Source organism: Elephas maximus, chromosome 5 (genome assembly GCF_024166365.1).
Source record: "Elephas maximus indicus isolate mEleMax1 chromosome 5, mEleMax1 primary haplotype, whole genome shotgun sequence".
NCBI lineage: Eukaryota > Metazoa > Chordata > Mammalia > Proboscidea > Elephantidae > Elephas > Elephas maximus.
The window spans coordinates 83,712,419-83,735,517 of record NC_064823.1 but is presented as its reverse complement, the minus strand read 5'-3'; the positions used below and the strand labels follow the sequence as shown (position 1 = coordinate 83,735,517).

The window sequence follows — 23,099 nt, the reverse complement described above, 5'->3', positions numbered from 1 at the left end:
GATCCAATTTCCTCATCTACAAGATAGAAATATCCATTTTAAAGTTTTAAGATAATATAAACAAAGCTCACAGAATAGTATGGCACAAAGCAGAATTCAATAAATGATTGTTACTATTATTACACTATGTTCTGTCTTTGTCAATGTAGATAAATATTTTGAAGAATGAAACATAAGACACAGTTACAAATGGGATTTGTATGTGTGTGTAACTTGCATAATTGTGTAGGTTTCATGCCAGTGTTAAGACTAGACCAATAAAATGGATTGTATAAATTATAAGTTTACAAAATATTTGGGCAGTTGACAAACTCACCATTTTAATAATTTAAAAATAACTATAAGTTAATTCTGTTCCAGTTCTGGTATAATTTGCAAAGGTCTAGAATTGTTGTTGTATGCCATTGAGTTCATTCCAACTCATAGCAACCCTGTAGGACACAGTAGATCTGCTCCATAGGTCTCCTAAGAAGCCCTGGTGGTGCAGTGGTTAAACTAGACTGTTAACAGAAGTGTTGCTGGTTTGAACCCACCAGGCACTCTGCAGGGGAAAAGTGTTACAGCCCGCTGCCATAAAGATTACAGCCTAGGAAACACTATGGTGCAGTTATACTATGTCCTATAGAGTCGCTATGAATCGGAATCAACTTGACAGCAATGGATTTTTATAAGTCAGAGTAGAACTACCCCATAGGATTTCCTAAGCTTTAATCTTTACAGAAGCAGATCACTAGGTCTTTTCTCCCAACACAGCAGAGCAGCTGGTGGGTTTAAACCAAGTAACTTTCTGTTAACAGTTGAACATTTAACCATTATATCACCAAGGCTCCTTAGATCTACAATTAGATACCTGCATTTGATGAGGAAGTTCCCTGAAACACTATCATTATCTCTTTAACACATTCTGTAATAAAACTATCATGATATCCTAAACCTGTCTTTGAAGTTTGGGGATACTAGATTACTTTTAGTCTTTCAACATGTAGTTATCCTTGGGCACTTCCTTATTATCATCATAACATATATGCACATTGACAACACAGCATTTCATCACTTTTACTTGTTACAATTGATCAAACTTGCAATCAAGATGTATTGGTAATCACTGGTGCCTGGAATGTGAAAGTTGGAAATGAAGAAGGATTGGTAGTTGGTAAATATGGCCTTGATGATAGAAACCACACTGGAGAGCACATGATAAAATTTTGCAAGACAATGACTTATTCATTGCAAATACCTTTTTTCAGCATTGTAAATGGCCACTATACACGTGGACCTCAATGGACGAAATACACAGGATCAAATCAATTACATCTATGGAAAGAGACAATGGAAAAGCTCAATACCATCAGTCAGAACAAGGCCATGGCCCACTGAAGAACAGACCATCAATTGCTCCTGTGTGAGTTCAAGTTGAAGCTGAAGAAAATTAAAACAAGTCCACAAGAGCCAAAGTACAACCTTGAGAATATCCTACCAGAATATAGAGATCATCTCGAAAATAGATTTGACCTGTTGAACACTAATGACTGAAGACCAGGGCATCATACATGAAGAAAGCAAAAGTTCATTAAAAGGCAGGAAAGAAAGAAAAGATGGATGTCAGAAGAGACTCTGAGACTTGCTCTTGAACATAAAATAGCTGAAGTGAATGGAAGAAATGATGTAGTAAAGAGCTGAACAGAAGGGTTCAATTTTGCTCAAGAAGGCAAGAAGACAAAGTATTATAATGAAACGTGCAAAAACCCAGAGCTAGAAAACCAAAAGAGAAGAACAAGCTTGGCATTTCTCAAGCTGAAAGAACCGAAGAAGAAATTCAAGCCTTGAGGTGCAATATTGAAGGATCAATGGGCAAGCTATTTGAACAATGCAGGAAGCATCAAAAGAAGATGGAAATAATACAGAGTCATTATACCAGAAAGAAATGGTTGATGTTCATTTCAGAAAGTAGCATATGATCAAGAACCAGTGGTACTGAAGGAAGAAGTCTTAGCTGCATTAAAGGCGTTGGGGAAAAACAAGGTCCAGGAACTGATAGAATACCAACTGATATATAGCTCAACAAACATGCAATGCTGGAAGCACTCACTTATCTATGCCAAGAAATTTGGAAGACAGCTAGCTACCTGGCCAACCAACTGGAAGAGCTCCATATTTGTGCCCGTTCCAAAGATAGGCGATCCAACAGAATGTGGAAATTATCGAACAATATCATTAATATCGCAGGCAAGTAAAATTTTGCTGAGGATCATTCAAAAGCAGTGACAGCAGCACATCAACAGGGAAATTTCAGTTGGATTCAGAAGAGGACTTGGAATGGGGGATATCATTGATGATGTCAGATGCACCTGGGCTGAAAGCAGATAATACCAGAAAGATGTTGACCTATGTTTTACTGACTATGCTAAGGCATTCGACTCCGTGGATCATAACAAATTATGAATAACATTGCAAAGAATAAGAATTCCAGATCACTTAATTGTGCCCATGTGGAACCTGTACTTAGACTAAGAGGCAGTCACTGGAACAGAACAAGGGGATACTGTGTGGTTTAAAACCAAGAAAGGTGTGCATCAGGGTTGTATTCTTTGTCAATATTTATTCAATCTGTATGCTGAGCAAATAATTCTAGAAGCTGGACTATATGAAGAAGACTCACGAACAACCTGTGATATGCAGATGGCACAATCTTCTTTGCTAAAAGGGAAGAGGACTTGAAGCACTTATTAATTAAGATCAAAGATTACAGTATGATTACACCTCAACATAAAACAAAAATCTTGTCCAATGGATCAATAAGCAACATCATGATAAATGGAGAAAAGATTGAAGTTGTCAAGGATTTCATTTTACTTGGATCCACAATCAACACCCATGAAAGCAGCAGTCAATAAATCAAATAATGCATTGGGAAAATTTGCTGCAAAAGACCTCTTTAAAGTGTTAAGAAGCAAAGATGTCACTTTGAGGACTAAGGTGTGCCTGACCCAAGCTATGCTATTCTCAATCACCCGATATGCATGTGAAAGCTGGGCAGTGTAATAAGGAAGACCAAAGAAGAATTGATACCTTTGAATTATGGTGTTGACAAAGGATATTGAATACACCCATGGACTTCAAGGAGAATGAGTAAATTTGTCTTGGAAAAGTGCAGCCAGAACGCTCCTTAGTGAGGATGGGAGGTTTTGTTACATGTTGTTTTGAACATGTTATCAGGAGGGACCAGTCCCTAGAGAAGGACATCATGCTTAGTCAAGTAGAGGGTCAGGGACAAAGAGGAAGATCCTCAACAAGATGGATTGACATAGTGGCTGCAACAATGGGCTGAAACTTAGCAACGTTTGTGAGGATGGCACAGGATCAGGTAGTGTTTCCTTTTGTTGTTCATAGGGTAGCTATGAGCTGGAACCAACTCAATGGCACCTAACAACAACAACAACTTGTTATATAAATACGCTCAAAAGAAATTGAAGCCAAGAGCTGATCAGTCCATTGAATGTTGTTGAGTTATTAATCTTACCTCATTTTGAGGACAAAATAACTTTTTTCTGTCTTAAGATGCGAAGACCCTTCACAAAAGGGTCTTTGGCATTTCTCTGTTTCAAACATGTGTCAACCTTTTTTTATGCATGATGAGCTTCCTTTCACCTTTTTACAACTTAATTGTCACCTACCCTATGAAGGCTTCCATGATTTCTGCAGGGAAGTCCTCCCTCCTCTGCCCCCAGAATACGTCCAATACACACCTATTATAATGAATTACCTTCTGGTTTAATCTGTTTACATGCCTGTCTTTAACTGGTTATGAAGTTCTCAAGAGCAGAAGTTCTATTTTTATTTCTCTTTAAATACCTATTGTCAAGCTAAGTACTGAGCAGATAATAGATGCTCAGTAAGAACTGGCAAATCAATGACACCTTCCTATGATGGAGTCTAGGCTTACCTTCAGAGTTTATCAGCTCCGCCGTTAAATGCTTTGATGTTTGATTTGCTAGGGCCAAAGGGGATTGGCGGGGAGGAGCCTGTGGTCAGGATGGGATAATCAATGTCACTTAAAAAGCTGCTTAAGGAAAGAAAACAACTCACCCTCATAGTTGACTGTTAGTTCAGCTTCAAGCCCATTGAAACCGCTGCTTTCAAACCACAAGTAAACAGTAGTTTACTGTACTTGTGCGGAAAGGGTTAGTAATGTGGTCTGAGTTTCATTTTCTTTGTACTTTACTTAAGCTGTCAGTGTAATTTTAGTTTTCAGACTCCCTTAAGACTTTGAACGGGATTATGCAAATAGTCACGAAAGTAAATAGTTGTTGAGGAAAAGCATCTTAATTCCCTACTTTGCACAACCATGGCATTTGAAAAAATGCATGCATGTTCTCATGACTCCATTCTGTAAGTCGCCATTAATTGCAGCTGGCACTGAGCCCTTCACAATTACGCAGTTTCACCCACCAGGAAACAAATAGGCTCATTTTTCTGTTGAACGAGTTCATATCATTCTACCCCAAACCCCCAATTTAAACAAAGCTTAAAAAACAAACCCAGCTTCCTCATTGGCTTCTAAGTGACAAATACACCATTTGATAAACTGCTCCTTTCATTCTTCAATGGAGTAAGACAGTGCAAGAACAACAAAGACATCTCAGGGTTACAAAGGGTACATAAAAGGGTTCTGCAGTGTTGATTCCACCATTCAGATAAGGGTCAACATCAAGTGCAGACATGGCTGACGAGAGCTCACGAATGCTCCTCCTGCTAGTTCTCCTGGTCCTGGGCATCTTTGGTAAGCCAATTAAAGCCTTAATATTTTCTTTCTAGTCGCTGGAAAATTTCAGGGAAGACTTCAGATCTAGCAAGGTTGTATTTGGCATTAAACAAAATGTAGAAATTGTAAAATTAAAACCTAAGGAAAACATATTTTTAGGTTGTGAAGTGTCAAAGAATTTCTTGTCATATTAAATTAAAATATTGTAGGATCACACTAGAATATCTAGAATAGTGGGAGGTAGGGGAAAAGGGGAGTCATTACTTAGAGGCCACTGAGCTTCTGTCAAATGTGAGAGAAAAATTTGGAAAAGGGTAATGATGATGGTTAGACAACATGATGAACATGGCAAATGTTTTGTTACTTATGTATTTACCACAATAAAAAAAAAGTCTCCAACTTTCTTGAAATGTCTCTATGTAGGAGTCTGTGCTTTTCTTATTAGAGAAGATCTTGTTAGGTGTTATCGTTTTTGACTCATAAAGACACTATATGACAGAATTGAACTGTCCCATAATAGAGATATATTAGATATGTTGGAGAGACAGCAGGAACATTACTGCAAATAGGCTTAAGGTGTTCGTTTTGATGACCGTAGGCAGATAGCATCACTACCTTCAACTGATAGAACTCACAAGTAATCTTTATGCTTACCATTTTTTCATAGATGGGAGTCAAATTCATTTTACCACTAGGTACACTATCTGACTGACCATGAATACTTCTAAGTAATGAATTACTGGTCTAACAGTTTCCCAAACGTAGTAGGTGCTCCATAAATATTTATCGATCATGATAATAGATAATTAAAAACCCAACAATATAAACTTTTCTATCGGTACTCAGTCTGTGAATCCATTTGAGTGTCCGCTGCTTCAAATTTCAGGCAAAGAAACAAGCATCATGTCTGTCTTTGTTCTCATTTAGGGCTTTGTTCTGTTCTTCTCACACAGCTGATCCCTGTGAGAGCCAAGAGTTGCAATGTCAGTGTATTCAGACATATTCTGACTTTATTTCTCCCAAAGTCATTAAAAATGTTCACTTGATACAGGAAGGTGTTCACTGCAGCAAAAAAGAAATTATGTAAGTAGTGAAGATATGGGGGCACTGGGGTTTTCAAAGCTGGTATGCTTACAAAATATGCTAGCTGAGGATAAAGGAGACCAGGGCTCTGGTCATAATTCCTGCACAGTGTGGGGAAATAATTATCTAATCTTCATGTTCACATTCTTAAAAACATCATGTGGTTTCTCGCTTAAAGAAAAAAAAAAAGGGTTCTCAAACGGGAACATGATTAGGGTGTGAATTGCTCTGTGTGGATTTGACATTGAAGTCAATGAACACATACAATAAACAAAGATCCATAGTTCCCAGTAAGGGTATATGGATGATTCTTTTTTTGGTTTTAACAAACAGAAATTTATTTCTCACAGTTTAGGAGGCTAGAAGTCCAAATTCAGGGCTCTGGCTCCAGGGGAAGACTTCTTCTCTTTGTTGGCTCTGAGGGAAACTCCTTGGGTCTTTTTCAGCTTCTGTTTCCTGGTTCCTTGGAGCTATCATGTAGCGTGACGTCTATCTCTCCCAATCTCTGCTTGCTTGGTTCCTTGCTTACTCTGCTCTTTTATATCTCAAAAGAGATTGATTTAAGACCTGAGCAACAAATGGGATTATAACCACAGGTATAACCAAAACAAACCTCAAACCCAGTACCTTCAAGTTGATTTCGACTCACAGCAACTCTATAGGACAGAGTAGAACTGCCCCATGTTGTTGCTGTTGTTAGGTGCTGTCACGTCGATTCTGACTCACAGTGACCCTGTATACAACAGAACGAAACACTGCCCGGTCCTGCGTCATCCTTACAATCGTCGTTACGCTTGAATTCATCGTTGCAGCCGCTGTGTCAATCCACCTCGTTGAGGGTCTTCCTCTTTTCCACTGAACCTGCACTCTGCCAAGCATGAGGTCCTTCTCCAGGAACTGATTCCTTCTGACAACATGTCCAAAGTATGTAAGACCCAGCCTCACCATCCTTGCTTCTAAGGAGTATTCTGGTTGTACTTCTTCTAAGACAGATTCATTCGTTCTTTTGGCAGTCCATGGTATATTCAATATTCTTCGCCAACACCACAATTCAAAGGCGTCAATTCCTCTTCGGTCTTCCTTAATCATTGTCCAGCTTTCACATGCATATGACAGATTGAAAATACCATGGCTTGGGTCAGACACACCTTAGTCTTCAAAGTGACATCTCTGCTCTTCAACACTTTAAACAGGTCCTTTGCAGCAGATTTACCCAATGCAATGCGTCTTTTGATTTCTTGACTGATGATTCCATGGCTGTTGATTGTGGATCCAAGTAAAATGAAATCCTTGACAACTTCAATCTTTTCTCCGATTATCATGATGTTGCTCATTGGTCCAGTTGTGAGGATTTTTGTTTTCTTTATGTTGAGGTGCAATCCATACTGAAGGCTTTGGTCTTTGATCAACTTTGGTGGGTTTAGTAAGTGCTTCAAGTCCTCTTCACTTTCAGCAAGCAATGTTGTTTCATCTGCATAACGCAGGTTGTTAATGACTCTTCCTCCAATCCTGATGCCCCATTATTCTTCATATAGTCCAGCTTCTCGGACTATTGCTCAGCATACAGATTGAATAGGTATGGTGAAAGAATACAACCCTGACGCACACCTTTCCTGACTTTAAACCAATCAGTATCCCCTTGTTTTGCCTGAACAACTGCCTCTTGATCTATGTAAAGATTCCTCATGAGCACAATTAAGTGTTCTGGAATTCCCATTCTTTGCAATGTTATCCATAATTTGTTATGATTCACACAGTCAAATGCCTTTGCATAGCCAATAAAACACAGGTAAACATCCTTCTGGTATTCTCTGCTTTCAGCCAGGATCCATCTAACATCAGCAATGATATTCCTGGCTCCATGTCCTCTTCTGAAACTGGCCTGAATTTCTGGCAGTTCCCTGTTGATATACTGCTGCAGCCGTTTTCGAATGATCTTTAGCAAAATTTTGCTTGCATGTGATATTAATGATATTGTTCTGTAATTTCACATTCAGTTGGATCACCTTTCTTGGGAACAGGCAAAAATATGGATCTCTTCCAGTCAGTTGGCCAGGAAGCTCTCTTCTATATTTCTTGGCATAGATGAGTGAGCACCTCCAGCTCTGTGTCTATTTGTTGAAACATCTCAGTTGATATTCCATCAATTCCTGGAGCCTTGTTTTTTGCCAATGCCTTCAGAGCAGCTTGGACTTCTTCCTTCAGTACCATTGGTTCCTGATCGTGTGACAAGTCTTGAAATGGTTGAACATCGACTAATTCTTTTTGGTATAATGACTCTGTATATTCCTTCTATCTTCTTTTGATGCTTCCTGTGTCTTTTAACATTTTCCCCATAGAATCCTTCACTATTGCAACTCAAGACTTGAATTTTTTCTAAGTTCTTCCAGCTTGAGAAATGCTGAGCTTGTTATTCCCTTTTGGTTTTCCATCCCCAGCTCTTTGCACATGTCATTATAATACTTTACTTTGTCGTCTCGAGCCACACTTTGAAATCTTCCGTTTAGTTTTTTTACTTCATGAATTCTTCCTTTTGCTTTAGCTGCTCAACGTTTGAGAACAAGTTTCAGAGTCTTCACTGACATCGACCTTGGTCTTTTCTTTCTTTTCTGTCTTTTCAATGACCTCTTGCTTTCTTCATGGATGATGTCCTTGATGTCATTCCACAACTCATCTGGTCTTCGGTCACTAGCGTTCGATGCATCAAATCTATTCTTCAGATGGTCTCTAAATTCAGGTGGTATGTACTCAAGGTCATATTTTGGCTCTCGTGGACTTGCTCTGATTTTCTTCAGTTTCAGCTTGAACTTGCATATGAGCAATTGATGGTCTGTTCCACAGTTGGCCCCTGGCCTTGTTCTGACTGATGATTTTGAGTTTTTCCATTGTCTCTTTCCACAGATGCAGTCAATTTGATTTCTGTGCATTCCATCTGGCGAGGTCCATGTTTATAGTTGCTGTTTAAGTTGGTGAAAGAAGGTACTTGCAATTAAGAAATCATTGGTTTGCAAAATTCTATCATTCGATCCCTGGCATTGGTTCTATCACCAAGGCCATATTTTCCAACTACTGATCCTTCTTCTTTGTTTTCAGCTTTTGCATTCCAATCACCAGTAATTATCAATGCATCTTGATTGCATGTTCAATCAATTTCAGACTGCAGCAGCTGATACAAATCTTCTATTTCTTCATCTTTGGCCCTAGTGGTTGGTGCATAAATTTGAATACTAGTCGTATTAACTGTTCTTCCTAGTAAGGTGTATGGATATTATCCTATCACTGACAGCATTGTACTTCAGGATAGATCTTGAAACGTTCTTTTTGACAATGAATGCAACACCATTCCTCTTCAAGTTTTCATTCCCAGCATAGTAGACTATATGATTGTCTGATTCAAAATGGCCAACACCAGTCAGTCCATTTCAGCTCACTAATGCCTAGGATATCAATGTTTATGTGTTCCGTTTCATTTTTGATGATTTCCAGTTTTCCTAGATTCATACTTCGTACATTCCAGGTTTTGATTATTAAAGGATGTTTGTAGCTGTTCCTTCTCGTTTTGAGTCGTGCCACATCAGCAAATGAAGGTCTTGAAAGTTTCACTCCATCCACGTCATTAAGATTGACTCTACTTTGAGGAGGCTGCTCTTTCCCAGTCATCTTTTGACTGCCTTTCATCCTGGGGAGCTCATCTTCCAGCACTATATCAAACAATGTTCTGCTGCTATTCATAAGGTTTTCACTGACTAATGCTTTTCAGAAGTAGACTGTCGGGTCCTTCTTCCTACTCTGTCTTAGTCTGGAAGCTCAGTGAAACCTGTCCTCCATGGGTGACCTGCTGGTATCTGAACACCAGTGGGATAGCTTCCAGCAACACAGCAACATGCAAGCCTCCACAGTATGACAAACTGACAAACACATGGGGGAGAACTGTCCCATAGGGGTTACAAATTACAACCCATATTTGGGGGGGATGCAATTCAATACATCATGGGAGGGAAATGCTGAACTCAGCTCTCTATTAGGGACACTGTACTTTGTATTTGTCTCTTCCACCAGTTTGAGAATGCCTTAATAATAGGGGACAGATTTTCCTCATCTCTGTCCCCTTAGTGCCTAACACTGTGCCTGGAACACTTTGACACTTGATAGCAGTTTGTCCAATGAATGGTTATCAGAATAAACTTTTCCAAAAATAAAAAGCGAGTGGAGGAGAAGCTGGCAGAGAGCCGGGAGCAGAAAGGGAAGAGACGTGGAGGGGGTGGATTGCAAATTCTTTGTCACACCTAGTAGCTACGATCCAGCACCCAAGCTGTTAGGACAAGAGATCAGCCCGTGTTTATACAGCCATTTTTTTAAATAATATTTTGTTGTGATTTCGATAAAGGTTTACACAGCATTTTAGGTTCCCATTCAACAATTTCTACACAAGTTGTTCAGTGACATTGATTACAATCTTCACGATATGTGAACATTCTCATTATTTCCATTCTTGTTGTTCTGTTTCCAATCATCCGGTTTCCCTGACCCCTTACATTTTCATCTTTGTTTTAAAGTAATTGGTGACTACTTGGTCTCATACAGGTGATTTTTTAAAGGAGCACAGTACTTATTGGTGATATTCATAATTTTTTGAGCCAATTTGTTATTTAACTACAAGGTGTAGTTAAACTAACCCTTAGGGTTAGTTTCAGTTCAAGGTTTGAAGAGTATTTCAGGGCAGTAGTCTCAGAGAGTCCACCAGTCTCAACCAGTCCATTAGGTCTGAGTATTTTTGTTTTTAGGAATTTGAGGTTTGGTTCCACATTTTCTCCCATTCTATCAAGGTCTATTGTGGCCCTGATTAGAATTGTTGGTAGTGGTAGCCAGACACCATCTAGCTTTCTAGTCTCAGGGTTTTAAAGGCTGTGGTTAAGTAAACTATTTGTACTATAGACTAGTTACTTCTCTGAGTCTTTGGTTTCCTTCTTTCTCTTTTGTCCTGTCAGTGTTGAAGGGACATGGAGTGTGAACGCATGGGTCCAGAAGATAGGACCTCTCCTTGCAAGCGTGCTCTGCAGTCCAGGTCTACTCAAGTTCAACTGGATTCATAGCTTCAGAAATCCTTGACAACTATAGCAGTAACTGTTGTAGGGTAAAAACATCACAAAATTTAGTAAAGCAAAAAGAGGTTTTATTCAGCATATGTTCGAAGAGGCAAAAGTAGGAAAACGGACAAGCATGCTACCACGGCCGTGTCTGCTCGATTCCAAGAAAATATTATAGAATAGACAAGAATGGGAAAATGGACAAGTATGCTGCTAGAGCCATGTTTGCCCAAGTCCCTACATGGATGATTCTTGATCCTCTGGAAATCTTTTACATGCTTGGATGGAGAATATACAATAAGTTCAATATGATCTAGCAGCCCTAGAGGTTGACTTGACACTTTTTCTGAGGCATCATCCCACAAATACAGAGTTTAGAGGACATTGGGAACACTTTCACATTCTATTGAAAGTTCTTTATTGTGCACTAGATCAGACATACTGTTTTAATTTTCCTTTGCTAAATAACAAATTTCCACAAACTCAGTTGCATAAAACAGCACTTATATATAATCTCACAGTTCTGAAGGTCAGCAGTCCAGGCACACTTGGCTGGTTGCTCTGCTTAGGGTGTTATAATACTGAAATCAATATGTTGGCTAGAGACCGAATTCTCACCAGGAGGATCTGAGGAAGAATCCATATCCAAGCTCATACATGTTGTTGGCAGAATTCACTTCCTTGTGATTGTAGGACTGAAATTCCTATCTTTTTTGCTGGCTTTCAGCCTGGATTTGCTCTCAGCTCCTAAAGACTGCTCTCAGGTCCTTCCTCATGGTTCCCTCAATATTTTCAATGGGGAATTCAACTCATGTTGAATCCTTCTTACACTTCAAATCTTTCCTTTTTTTTTTTTTTTCTCACTACAAGCTGGAGAAAACTCTGCTTTTAGGGTTCATGCAATTACATTACACTCACCTGGATAGTCACACTATTGGTTAATTCAAAGTCAACTGATCGTTGTTGTTAGGTGCCGTCGAGTTGGAAATGACTCATAGCCACCCTATGTACAGCAGAATGAAACACTATCCTGTCCTGCGGCATCCTCACAATCAATGTTGTGTTTGAGCCCATTCTTGCAGCCATTATGTCACTCTATCTTGTAGAGGGTCTTCCTCTTTTTTGCTGATCCTACTTTACAAAGCATGATGTCTTTTTCCAGATACTGTTCCCTCCTAAACACATGTACAAAGTACATGAGATGAAGTCTCGAGACCATCACTTCTAAGGAGCACTCTAGTTGTAGTTCTTCTAAGACAGATTTGTTACTTCCTCTGGCAGTCCACGGTATATTCAATATTCGTTGCCAACACCGTAATTCAAAGGTGTCAATTCTTCTTTAGTCTTCTTTACTCATTGTCGAGCTTTGCATGCATCCTAGGCAATTGAAACTACCATGATCAGGGTTAGGCACACCTTAGTCCTCAAAGTGACATCTTTGCTTTTTAACACTTTAAGGTTTTTTTTTTGCAGCTGATTTGTCCAAAGTGGTACATCATTTGATTCCTTGACTGCTGTTTCTATGGGTGTTGATTGTAGATCCTAGGAAAATGAAATCCTTGATGACCTCAATCTTTTTTCCATTTATCATGATGTTTGGTAATTGGTCCAGCTGCAAGGATTCTTTTTTAAATGTTGAGGTGACATCCATACTGAAGGCTCTAGTCTTTGATCTTCATCAGTAAGCGCTTCAAGTCCTCTTCACTTTCAGCAAGCAAGGTTGTGTCATCTGCATATCACAGGTTGTTAATAAGTCTTCCTCCAATCCTGATGCCACGTTCTTCTTCATATAGCCCTGCTTCTTGAATTAGTTTTTCAGCGTTGATATCGAATAAGTATGGTAAAAGGATACAACCCTAACACACACCTTTCCTGACTTTAAACCACACAGTATCCCTTTGTTCTCTTGGAACTACTGTCTCTTGATCTAGAACAGATTCTACATGAGCGTAATTAAGTGTTTTGGAATGACCATTCTTTGCAATGTTATTCACAATTTGTTAAGATCCACACAATCGAATGCCTTTGCATGGTTAATAAGACACAGGTCAACATCTTTCTGGTAATCTCTGCTTTCAGCCAGGATCCATGTGACATCACCAATGATATCCCTCATTCCACTTCCTTTTCTGAGTCTGGCTTGAATTTCTGGCAGCTCTCTGTTGATGTACTGCTGCAACCACTTTTGAATTATTTTCAGAAAAATTTTACTTACTTGTGATATTAATGATATTGTTTGATAATTTCAGCATTCTGCTGGATTATCTATCTTCGGAATGGGCACAAGTATGGATCTCTTCCAGTTGGCTGGCCAGATAGCTGTCTTCCAAATTTCTTGGCATAGACTACTGAACACTTTGAGCATCGCATCCACTTGTTGAAACATCTCAATTGGTATTCTGTCAATTCCTGAAATCTTGTCTTTTACCAATATCTTCAGTGTAGCTAGGACTTCTTCCTTCAATAGCATTGGTTCTTGATCATGTGCTACCTTCTGAAATGGTTGAACATAGACCAATTCTTTTTGGTACAGTGACTTTGTGTATTCCTTCCATCTTTGATGTTTCCTGAGTCATTCAATATTTTGCCCATAGAATTCTTCAGTATTGCAGCTTGAAGTCTTGAATTATTTCTTCAGTTCTTTCAGCTTGAGAAATGCTGAATGTGTTCTTCCCTTTTGGTTTTCTAACCCCAGGTCTTTACACATTTCATTATAATACTTTACTTTGTCTTTTGGAGCCATCCTTTGGATCTTCTGTTCAGTTCTTTTACTTCACCATTTCTTCCATTTTCTTTTGCTATTCTACATTCAAGAGCAAGTTTCAGAACATCCATTTTGGCCTTTTCTTTCTTTCCTGCCTTTTTAATGAACTTTTGCTTTCTTCCTGTATGCCTTTGATGTCATTCCACAACTAACCTGGTCTTCGGTCCTAAGTATTTAATGCACCAAATCTACATTTGAAATGGTCTCTAAACTCAGGTGGGATATACTCGAAGTAGTACTTTGTCTCTTGTGGACTTGTTTTAGTTTTCTTCATTTTCAACTTGAACTTGCATATGAGCAATTAATGGTCTGTTCCACAGTTGGCCCCTGGCCTTGTTCTGACTGATGATGTTGAGCTTCTCTGTAGTCTCTTTCCACAGATTAGTCCTTTTGATTCCTGTGTATTCTATCTGGCGAGGCACATGTGTAGAGTTGCCATTTGTGTTGTTAAAAAAAGATATTTGCAATGAAGAAGTCGTTGATCTCTCAAAATTCTACCGGGTGATCTCTAGTGCTGTTTCAACCACAAAGACCGTATTTTCCAACTACCCATCCTTCTTTCTTTCCCAATTTAGCATGCCAATCACCAGTAATCATCAATGCATCTTGACTGAATATTTGGTCAATTTCGGACTGCAGAAGTCGGTAAAAAATCTTCAATTTCTTTATCTTTGGCATTAGTGGTTGGAGAGTAAATTTCAGTAATAGTCATATTAACTGGTCTTCCTTGCAGGTTTATGGGTATTATCCTATCACTGACAATGTTGTGCTTCATGATCGATCTTGAAATGTTCTTTTTGACAATGAATGAAGTGCCATTCCTCTTCAATTTGTCATTCCTGGCATAGCAGATCATATAATTGCCCAATTCAAAATGGCCAATACCTGTCCATTTCAGCTCACTAATTCCTAGAAGATCAATCTTTATGCATCCATTTTATTTTTGATGATTTCCAGTTTTCCTAGGTTCATACTTCATACATTCCATGTTCCAATTATTAATTGATGCTTGCAACTCTTTCTTGTCATTTAGAATGATGCCACATCAGCAGATGATGGTCATGAAAGCTTTATTCTACCCACATTATTGATGTCACCTCTACTTTGAGGAAGCAGCTCTACCCCAGTCATATTTTGTGTACCTTCCAATCTGAAATGTTCATCATCTGGTACTATATAAGACAATGTTCTACTGCTATTCATAAGGTTTTCACTGGCCAACTTTTTCAGAAGTATACTGTCAGGTCGTTCTAGTTTGCTTTAGTCTGGAAGCTCTGATGAACCCTGTCCACCATGAGTGACACTGCTAGTATTTGAAATACTGGTGGCATAGCTTCCAGCATCACAGCAACATGCAAGCCACCACATTATGACAAAGTGACAGAGGACTGGTGGCTGAATTCTCATCTGGTAGCTCCTAGGAAGAATCTACACCCAAGCTTATATAAGTTGTTGGTAGAATTCAGTTCCTTGTAGTTGTAGGATTGAGATTCCCTTCTTTTTGCTGGCTTTTAGCCTGGAGTCATTCTCAGCTCCTAAAGACTGCTTTCAGGCCCTTCTTCATGATTCCCTCTATATGTGCAATGGAGAATTCAACTCATGTTCAATCCTTCTAACAATTCAAATCTTTCTCATTTACTTTTTTGCTACAAGCTAGAGAAAACTCTCTGCTTTTAGGGCTTATGCAATTACATTAGACTTGTATGGATAATCATGCTGTCGGTTAATTCAAAGTCAACTGATTAGTAACCTTAATTACATCTGCAAAATCTCTTTTCCCTTATAAAGTAAAATAACCATCCCCTTAATGCCTTGTCATCTTCACAGCCTTGGGGATTAGGGTGGGAAACTTGGCAGGCCATCTCAGAATTCTGTCTACCGTATACACAAAAAAGCATATGAATACATATATAAACAATTTAAATAGAAATAATAAAATATATGCGTACATACTTGCTAACCAGGCCGAAAACTAAAACATATTTAGTAAATCTGCAGCCTTCAAGTGTGAACCCCCCATATCATATACCCATCACCCTCCAATAAGGAGCCACTATTTTGAACTCTGTGTTAATACTTTCTTGCTTGTCTTTATAATTTTACAACTTATGTATGAAATATGAAATAACTATTATTTTGTCTGCTTTTGAACTTCAGGCAAATGGAATCGTGCTAAAAGCATTTTTCTGTGACTTTTATCATTCAACATTATGTTTTGTGATCCACATATTTTAATGTATTCAGTGGTAATATATTCAATCTAAGTGATATTTGGTATTTCACTGTAAGAATACTAAATAAATGAATACAAAATTTATTGATTCAATCCACTATTCATGCACATTTGGATTGTTTCCAGATTTTTGCTATTACAGACAGTGTTTACATGCCTCCTGGTTAAGGTATATGAATTTTTCTCAAGGAATTATTTGCTAGATTCAGGGTTTGCACATCTTCAACCTTACTAGGCAGTGCTACACTGTATTACAAAGTAGTTGTATCAGTTGACACTCCTTTCCATAGTGCAATAAAATTATCTATTGTTTCACATACTAGCCAATAACTGGTATTGTCAATCAGATGAGTACGTAATGGTATCACATTGTTGTTTAAATTTGCATTTCTCTATTACTAAAGCACACTGATGGGACTACAAATATATTCTAATAATCTGATTAATGTAGTCTAAAAAATCTGAGTGTTCGTTATTGTTGTTAGGTGCCATTGAGATGGTTCCTACTCATAGCGACCCTATGTACAACAGAAAAAACGCTTCTGGTCCTGCGCCATTCTCACAATCGTTATGCTTGAGCCCATTCTCACAGCTACTGTGTCAACCATCTCATTGAGGGTCTTCCTCTTTTTCCCTGAGCCTCTACCAAGCCCGATATACTTCTCCAGGGACTGATCCCTCCTGTTAACATGTCCAAAGTATGGGAGACATAGTCTTGCCATCCTTGCTTCTAAAGAGCATTCTGGCTGTACTTCTTCTGAAGCCAGCTTGAATTTCTGGCAGTTTCCTGTTGATATACTGCTGCAGCAGCTTTTGAATGATCTTCAGCAAATTTTACTTGCTTGTGATATTACTGATATTGTTTGATAATTTTTGTGGTCATTATAACCCTATGCATGGTATGGTTGTAGAAGTTCTAATGAATAAATTTAAAATATTTTTAAAGTAAGTAGAACTATTATTTAATCAAAAGTATTTTATTTTCAGAGTCACATTGAAAGATGAGAAATCAATTTGCTTGGATCCCGAAGCTGAATGGGTGATGACCATTATCGAAAAGATTAGAAACAGGTACAATTAATATCAATGTTTCTCATATCCACGTTCCTTTATTCTATTTCCCTCCTCTCTCTATTTCTATCTTTCTCTTTTTTCTTTTAATTAAAGATGTATTTAGAAATATATACAGACTCTGTTATAGATTAGAAAAGGTGATCTATACCAGAGATTCCAGATGTGTGTATTCCAAACAGAAGCATCAATATCTTCTTGGAACTTGTTTGAAATGCAAACTCTCAGGCTTCACCTCAGACCTACTGAATCAGAAACTCTGGAGGTGGTTCCAATAGCCTGTGTTTCAACAAGCTGTCCAGGTGATTCTCACGCATCTCAAGTTAAAGTATCCAAATACGGCTACTGTCATTAATTTTCAACTTACTAAATAAGTGGGCTTTATGCTTTAGTTTTTCTTTGGTGAAATCTTTCTTAAAGGAGACTATGGGGACAATTCTGTGGATCTGTATAGTTACATGTGACTCTGTTTATATTGTAGTGCTCCTAACTGATGGCCACAAGATGAACATCACATTTTATTGGTAATAAGAGCCCTTGGTATCATCTGAAGATTGAATATCCTCCAGAGCTTTCTTTGAAGGTGGCGCCACTTTTATGCTAATTTAGGACTAGAATGAACTGTTTTCAGCACTTGTTCTAAGGACCTAAACATTGTTTTCAGTGAGATAGTTGGCTACTTGAGAGGACTAATGGGAAGAGAGGTGATGAAATTTCCAGGATAATTCCCAAATTTCATGTAGCACTTGAGGGCTTTCCCTGTTACGCTCAATATATTTTACTAGATTTCTATTGCTGATCCTACCACCCTTTAATCTATTTAACTTCCTAGTGAATGCTAGCATTTGATTACTGTTTTTCTCTCCATACCATCCTTGGATATAATTATCAATGATTTCAATATGCATTTTCATTAACTTCTCAATGCACTAATCTCTTGGTTAATCAACCTTTTGAGTTCCAAAAGCTTAATTTCCACCCTATTTTAGGTACTCAGAATCTGGAATCTCAGCATTGAGCTGTTGTTAGTTTCTGCCAAGTCAGCTCCTACTCATGGTGATCCCATGTACAATAGAACAAACCACTGCCTGATCCTGTGCCATCTTTATGATCATTAGTATCCCTTTTGTGACATGTAGGACATACATTATCCCAACCACTTTTTATGCTTCTGGAATTCTTTGGGAAGGAAGTAGCCCAATTTTAAGACATCAAGCTTCAAGGGGGTAGCCTTTCGAAATGCATGAAACTCAAGAACCCTGAGTTGGAGCCTCATTTTTATGTAGATTGAGCATTGTCTTAGGTGATGCCTCCTGGATGTGTGAATTTTCTAAACTTTTGACATATTTGCCTTTATTTCTGTGAGACAAACCTCCTCAGTTTGTTTCCCACTTACTATGCACTTGTGAAACTGTACTGGTCACAAGACTAAGCTATTCCCAGTCTTAGATCAAGAGGCAGTCATTTGAACAGAACAAGGAGAGACTACATTGTTTAAAGTCAGGAAAGGTGTGTGTCAGAGTTACATCCTTTCACATATTTATTTAATCTGTATGCTGAGCAAATAATCCAAGAACCTGGACTATACAAAGAAGAAACTCAGCATCGGGATCGTAGGCTCATTAACAACCTGTGATATGCAGATGACACAACCTTGCTTGCTGAGATTGAAGAGGACTTGAAGCACTGACTGATGAAAATCAAAGACCACAGCCTTCAGTATGGATTGCACCTCAACATAAAGAAAACAAAAAATCCTCACAACCTGATCTGTAAGCAACATCTTGATAAATGGAGAAAAGATTGAAGTTTTCAAGGATTTAATTTTGTTTGGATCCACAATCAACACCCATGGAAGCAGCAGTCAAGAAATCAAATGACTTATTGCACTGGGAAAATCTGCTGAAAGACATCCCTCTAAAGTGTCAAAAAGCAAAGATGTCACTTTGAGGAATAAGGTATGCCTGACCCAAGTCATGGTGTTTTCAATCATCTCATATGCATATGAAAGCTGGACAATGAATAAGGAAGACCAAAGAAGAATTGATTCCTTTGAATTATGATATGGTTTATTGGCAAAGGATATTGGCAAAGGATATTGACTATACCATGGACTGCCAGAAGAACTAACAAATCTATCTTGAAAGAAGTACAGCCAGAATGCTCATTTACCAAGAATGGTGTTACAGGTTGAATTGTGTCACTCCAAAATTTGTGTATCAACTTGGCTAGTCCATGATTTCCAGTGTTGTGCGATTGTATACCTTTTTGTCATCTGATACGATTTTCCTATGTGTTCTAAATCCCACCTCTATGATGTTAATGAGGTGGGATTAATGGCAGTTATGGTAATGAGGCAGGACTCAATTTACAAGATTAGGTTGTGTTTTAAGCCTTTTTTTTTTTGAGATATAAAAAAGAGAAGAAAGCAGAGAGTCATGGGGACCTCATACCACCAAGAGACAGGAGAATAGCACACCCTATGAACCTTTTTTTTTTTTTTTCTATGAACCTGGGGTCCCTGCACTGAGAAGCTCTTTGACAGGGGAAAGCTGATGACAAGGACCTTTCCCCAGAACCGACAGAGAAAGAAAACCTTCTTCTGGAGCTGGCACCCTGAATTTAGACTTTTAGACTGTGAGAGAATAAATTTCTCTTTGTTAAAGCCATCCACTTGTGGTATTTCTGTTATAGCAGCACTAGATGACTAACACAGATGGAAAGATATCATCTCATATATTTTGGATATGTTATCAGGAGGGGCCAGTCCCTGGAGAAGGACATCATACTTGGTAAAATAGGTGTCAGCAAAAAAGAGAAAGACCCTCAACAAGACAGATTAATACAGTGGCTGCAACAATGGGCTCAACATAGCAACGATTGTGAGGATAGCGCAGGATCAGGCAGTGTTTGGTTCTATTGTATGTAGGGTGGCTATGAGCCAGAATCAACTCAACAGCACTTAACAACAACAACAAGTCTTCATTCAGTCATAGTGACCATTTTCTCCCTAATATCATTCATTACTTCCAGATGTTACTGCCCCTCCTGCTTTTCTGGCTTCTGAACAGTAAATAAATCCTTTCCAATGAGGAATAATGCATTGCAGACTCAAATGCAGACTGCTACATGGGCCCTAAGATTGAATACATGGTAAGTTATTCTTGCTCTGAATTCAGTCTTACAGCCCATGTAGCAGGTGGAATGCACCAGTTGTGAGCAGTTCTGCAGTATTCCAGGGCAGCTGTTTCTGTTTCTTAGCTGTTAGTACTGCTTTTGTTATAATGAAGAATATATAGTAGTGGTAATTTTCCTGAGATACAAATTCCTTTAGTTTTATGTATTTGACCTGTAAGTACTGCTTTTGCAGGAATGAAGAATGCATTGTAGTGGTAATTTTCCTGAAGTAAAAAATCCCTGGAGTTTATTTACTTGGGCTATAAGTACTGATTTTGCAATAAGAAAGAATGTATTGTACCATGTTTTGAAAGTTTCATGAGAAATAATAAAAAGGCTAAGAAAGAGACTAGAATAAAATGTATGTGCAGTCATTGCCAGGTGTCTTCATGTTTTACCTCAGGTTTTGCAACTTTTCAAGAAATAAATTTTTTATAAAAATTATCATTGACTCATATAAGCAGGATTTATGACACCCAGGGTCGTATGGGACATATGCAATCCCAGATAATGAATATCAGAATCCATAAATCATAACAAAAATTCTGAATTGGTCTTTTAATCAGCATGCCTTCCATTAGTGAAAACACATAACATCAACCAAAAGTTCAAAGAAGAACAGAGTTGAGTCTTGAATGGGTATGCTAGAGTCCATTGTTACAGCCATTGTGCACTTTGAGTGACTTCCAACCAAGGGGACTTATCTTCCAGCACTATATTCTGTGCTATATGCTGTGATCCATAGGATTTTCAATGGATAGATTTCTAAAGTAGATTGCCAGTCCGTTGTTCCTAATCTGTATTAGTCTGTGTGGTGTTATTGAGTACTTTTGTGTGGCCTTTCTGGCCATGGTTTTGTAACTCCTACCCAGGGGAATGGACAGGGCTGTGTGATAGTTTAATCCAAGGAGATTGGTCAGTTGTGCTTAAAAGAGTGGCAATTCCAGAGCAGAGAGGAGGATCCTACCACCACCAAGGAAGAACAGCCAGGAACGGACAGCACATCCTTTGGACCCAGAATCCCTGTGCCGAGAAGCTCCTGGAAGCAGGAGACCGAGAGAGCGAGATGTAACCTTGAATACGGTGAAAAGCAGTGGCAGGAGAGACTAGGCAGCAGGAGACAGTGTGGTGGACTTCCCAGTCCATGGAGAGAAAAAGCTGAGTGCTTTTGGGCAGAGGCTGAGGGCTAGGGAGAGGCATACCTGTAAGCACAGCTGGGGAGAGGCTGTCCTGATGGAAGAAGTATATCCTGAGTATTTGCATTGTAATCTGTTACTTCCCAAATAAACCCCATAATTGTGAGTATGGTATGTGAGTTCTGTGTGGCCACTGCAATGAATTATTGAACCCTGCAGAGAAGTAGAGAGTGCTGTGTGAGGGATGGTTGGTGTCAGAATTAGTAAAGATGGTGGAGAGAGAAGGCTTGTCTGGTCTCCATCTCATGGGAGTCAGCCTTATGCTGTTGCTCTTTTCCCTTTGTGGGGTTGGAGGAGGTCAGACATTGCCTCCATGACATTTTTACAGTCTGGAAGCTCTGCTGACAGTTGCCCACCATGAATTACCCTGCTGGTATTTGAAATACTGGTGGCATAGCTTCCAGCATCATAACAACACACAAGCTACCAAACTGTACAACAAACTGACAAACAGGTGATGGGAACATAAAGTAGGGTTGCTTTATCTCCAGTGTCCAAAACTCTGAAATTCTTTTAGGAGAATTTTTTTATTTGTCTTAAGTTCTGAAATAAGAATATTATATGTCATACAATTGTGTAATAGAGTTGTCTTTAATTTTAAGAATTTTCTTTTAAATAAAACAAACCTAAGAGATAACATTGGCCAAGAGTAGAAGTGATCCAACCTTAGAAACTGTAAAGTGGTCATGTTGGGGAGGCGAGGGAGGAAATTTAGGACCATCCAGACCCATGGAAGATCATGAGAATGCTGCCTCAGACAGATGAGATGGAATACACAGGGCAAAAGCTGCATTCTAATCATTTAACTTCTTCTTAGTAGAATGTCTGCACATGTAATATTGCCAGTTATTAATTGAATAAACATCGATTTTGTTTTACTTATTTCTGAAGAAAGAATGTGTTAACAGATGAGTAATGTTCTCATGGAGCCTAAGACACAGAAATGCTGCTTCAGAAAGGACTGTTCACAGGTGCTGAAAACCTCTCAGGACTTTCTCTCTTGTTATCTTTTGCATCTGGGCCTCTTTTCAGACCTGCGCTCATTCATTTGCTGTCTCTCTTGCTCTCTACCTGTCTCTCCCTTAGACCGTTATTCTCTGGTTCTCTGATCTTCAAATCACTATAAGAACTAACTTACTTTCTTTCAGATCCAATTCTTTGGAGAGGAAATTTTATTGGCTGTGTTCTTTCAGGTATCCACACTGATCCAATCAACTGTGTTTAAGGTACCACAGTTACATGGTGTAAATAAGGCCATTGAAGTGCAGCATTGGAGAATGAAGACAGTCCCCAGAGAAGTGACAGTCATTATTAATTGGGCAAGTACCAACAAAGGGTTCTACCACTGCATGGATTTGTGTGTCTGCATATGCAAGAGAGAAAAACAGACAAAACAGATAGAGAAAACATATTTCCTCAAGAGAAACTATTGCTCTTTGTAGAGGTGGTATGCATATATTAACAGAGCATTAGGCAAAAAGTCCAGAGGTTTGGCTCTGTGATCAAACTTCCCAGTAAATCCATTGCCATCGAGTCAATTCTGACTCATAGCAACACTATAGGACAGATAGAACTCCCCTTTGGGTTTCCAAGGCTGTAAATCTTTACGGAAGCAGACTGCCACATCTTTTTTCCTGTGAAATAGCTGGTGAATTCCAGCTGTTGACATTTCAGTCAGCAGCTGAGCACTTAACCACTGCACCACCAGGGCTCCACATATTCAGTT

General features: G+C 38.8%; 1 long non-coding RNA gene across 1 annotated transcript in view; it reads right to left on the bottom strand.

Moving 5' to 3' along the window:
* Positions 1-23,099, bottom strand: part of LOC126077079 (uncharacterized) — a 128,753-nt gene that overhangs the window by 8,239 nt on the left and 97,415 nt on the right. The gene's annotated exons all lie outside the window — the stretch shown is intronic.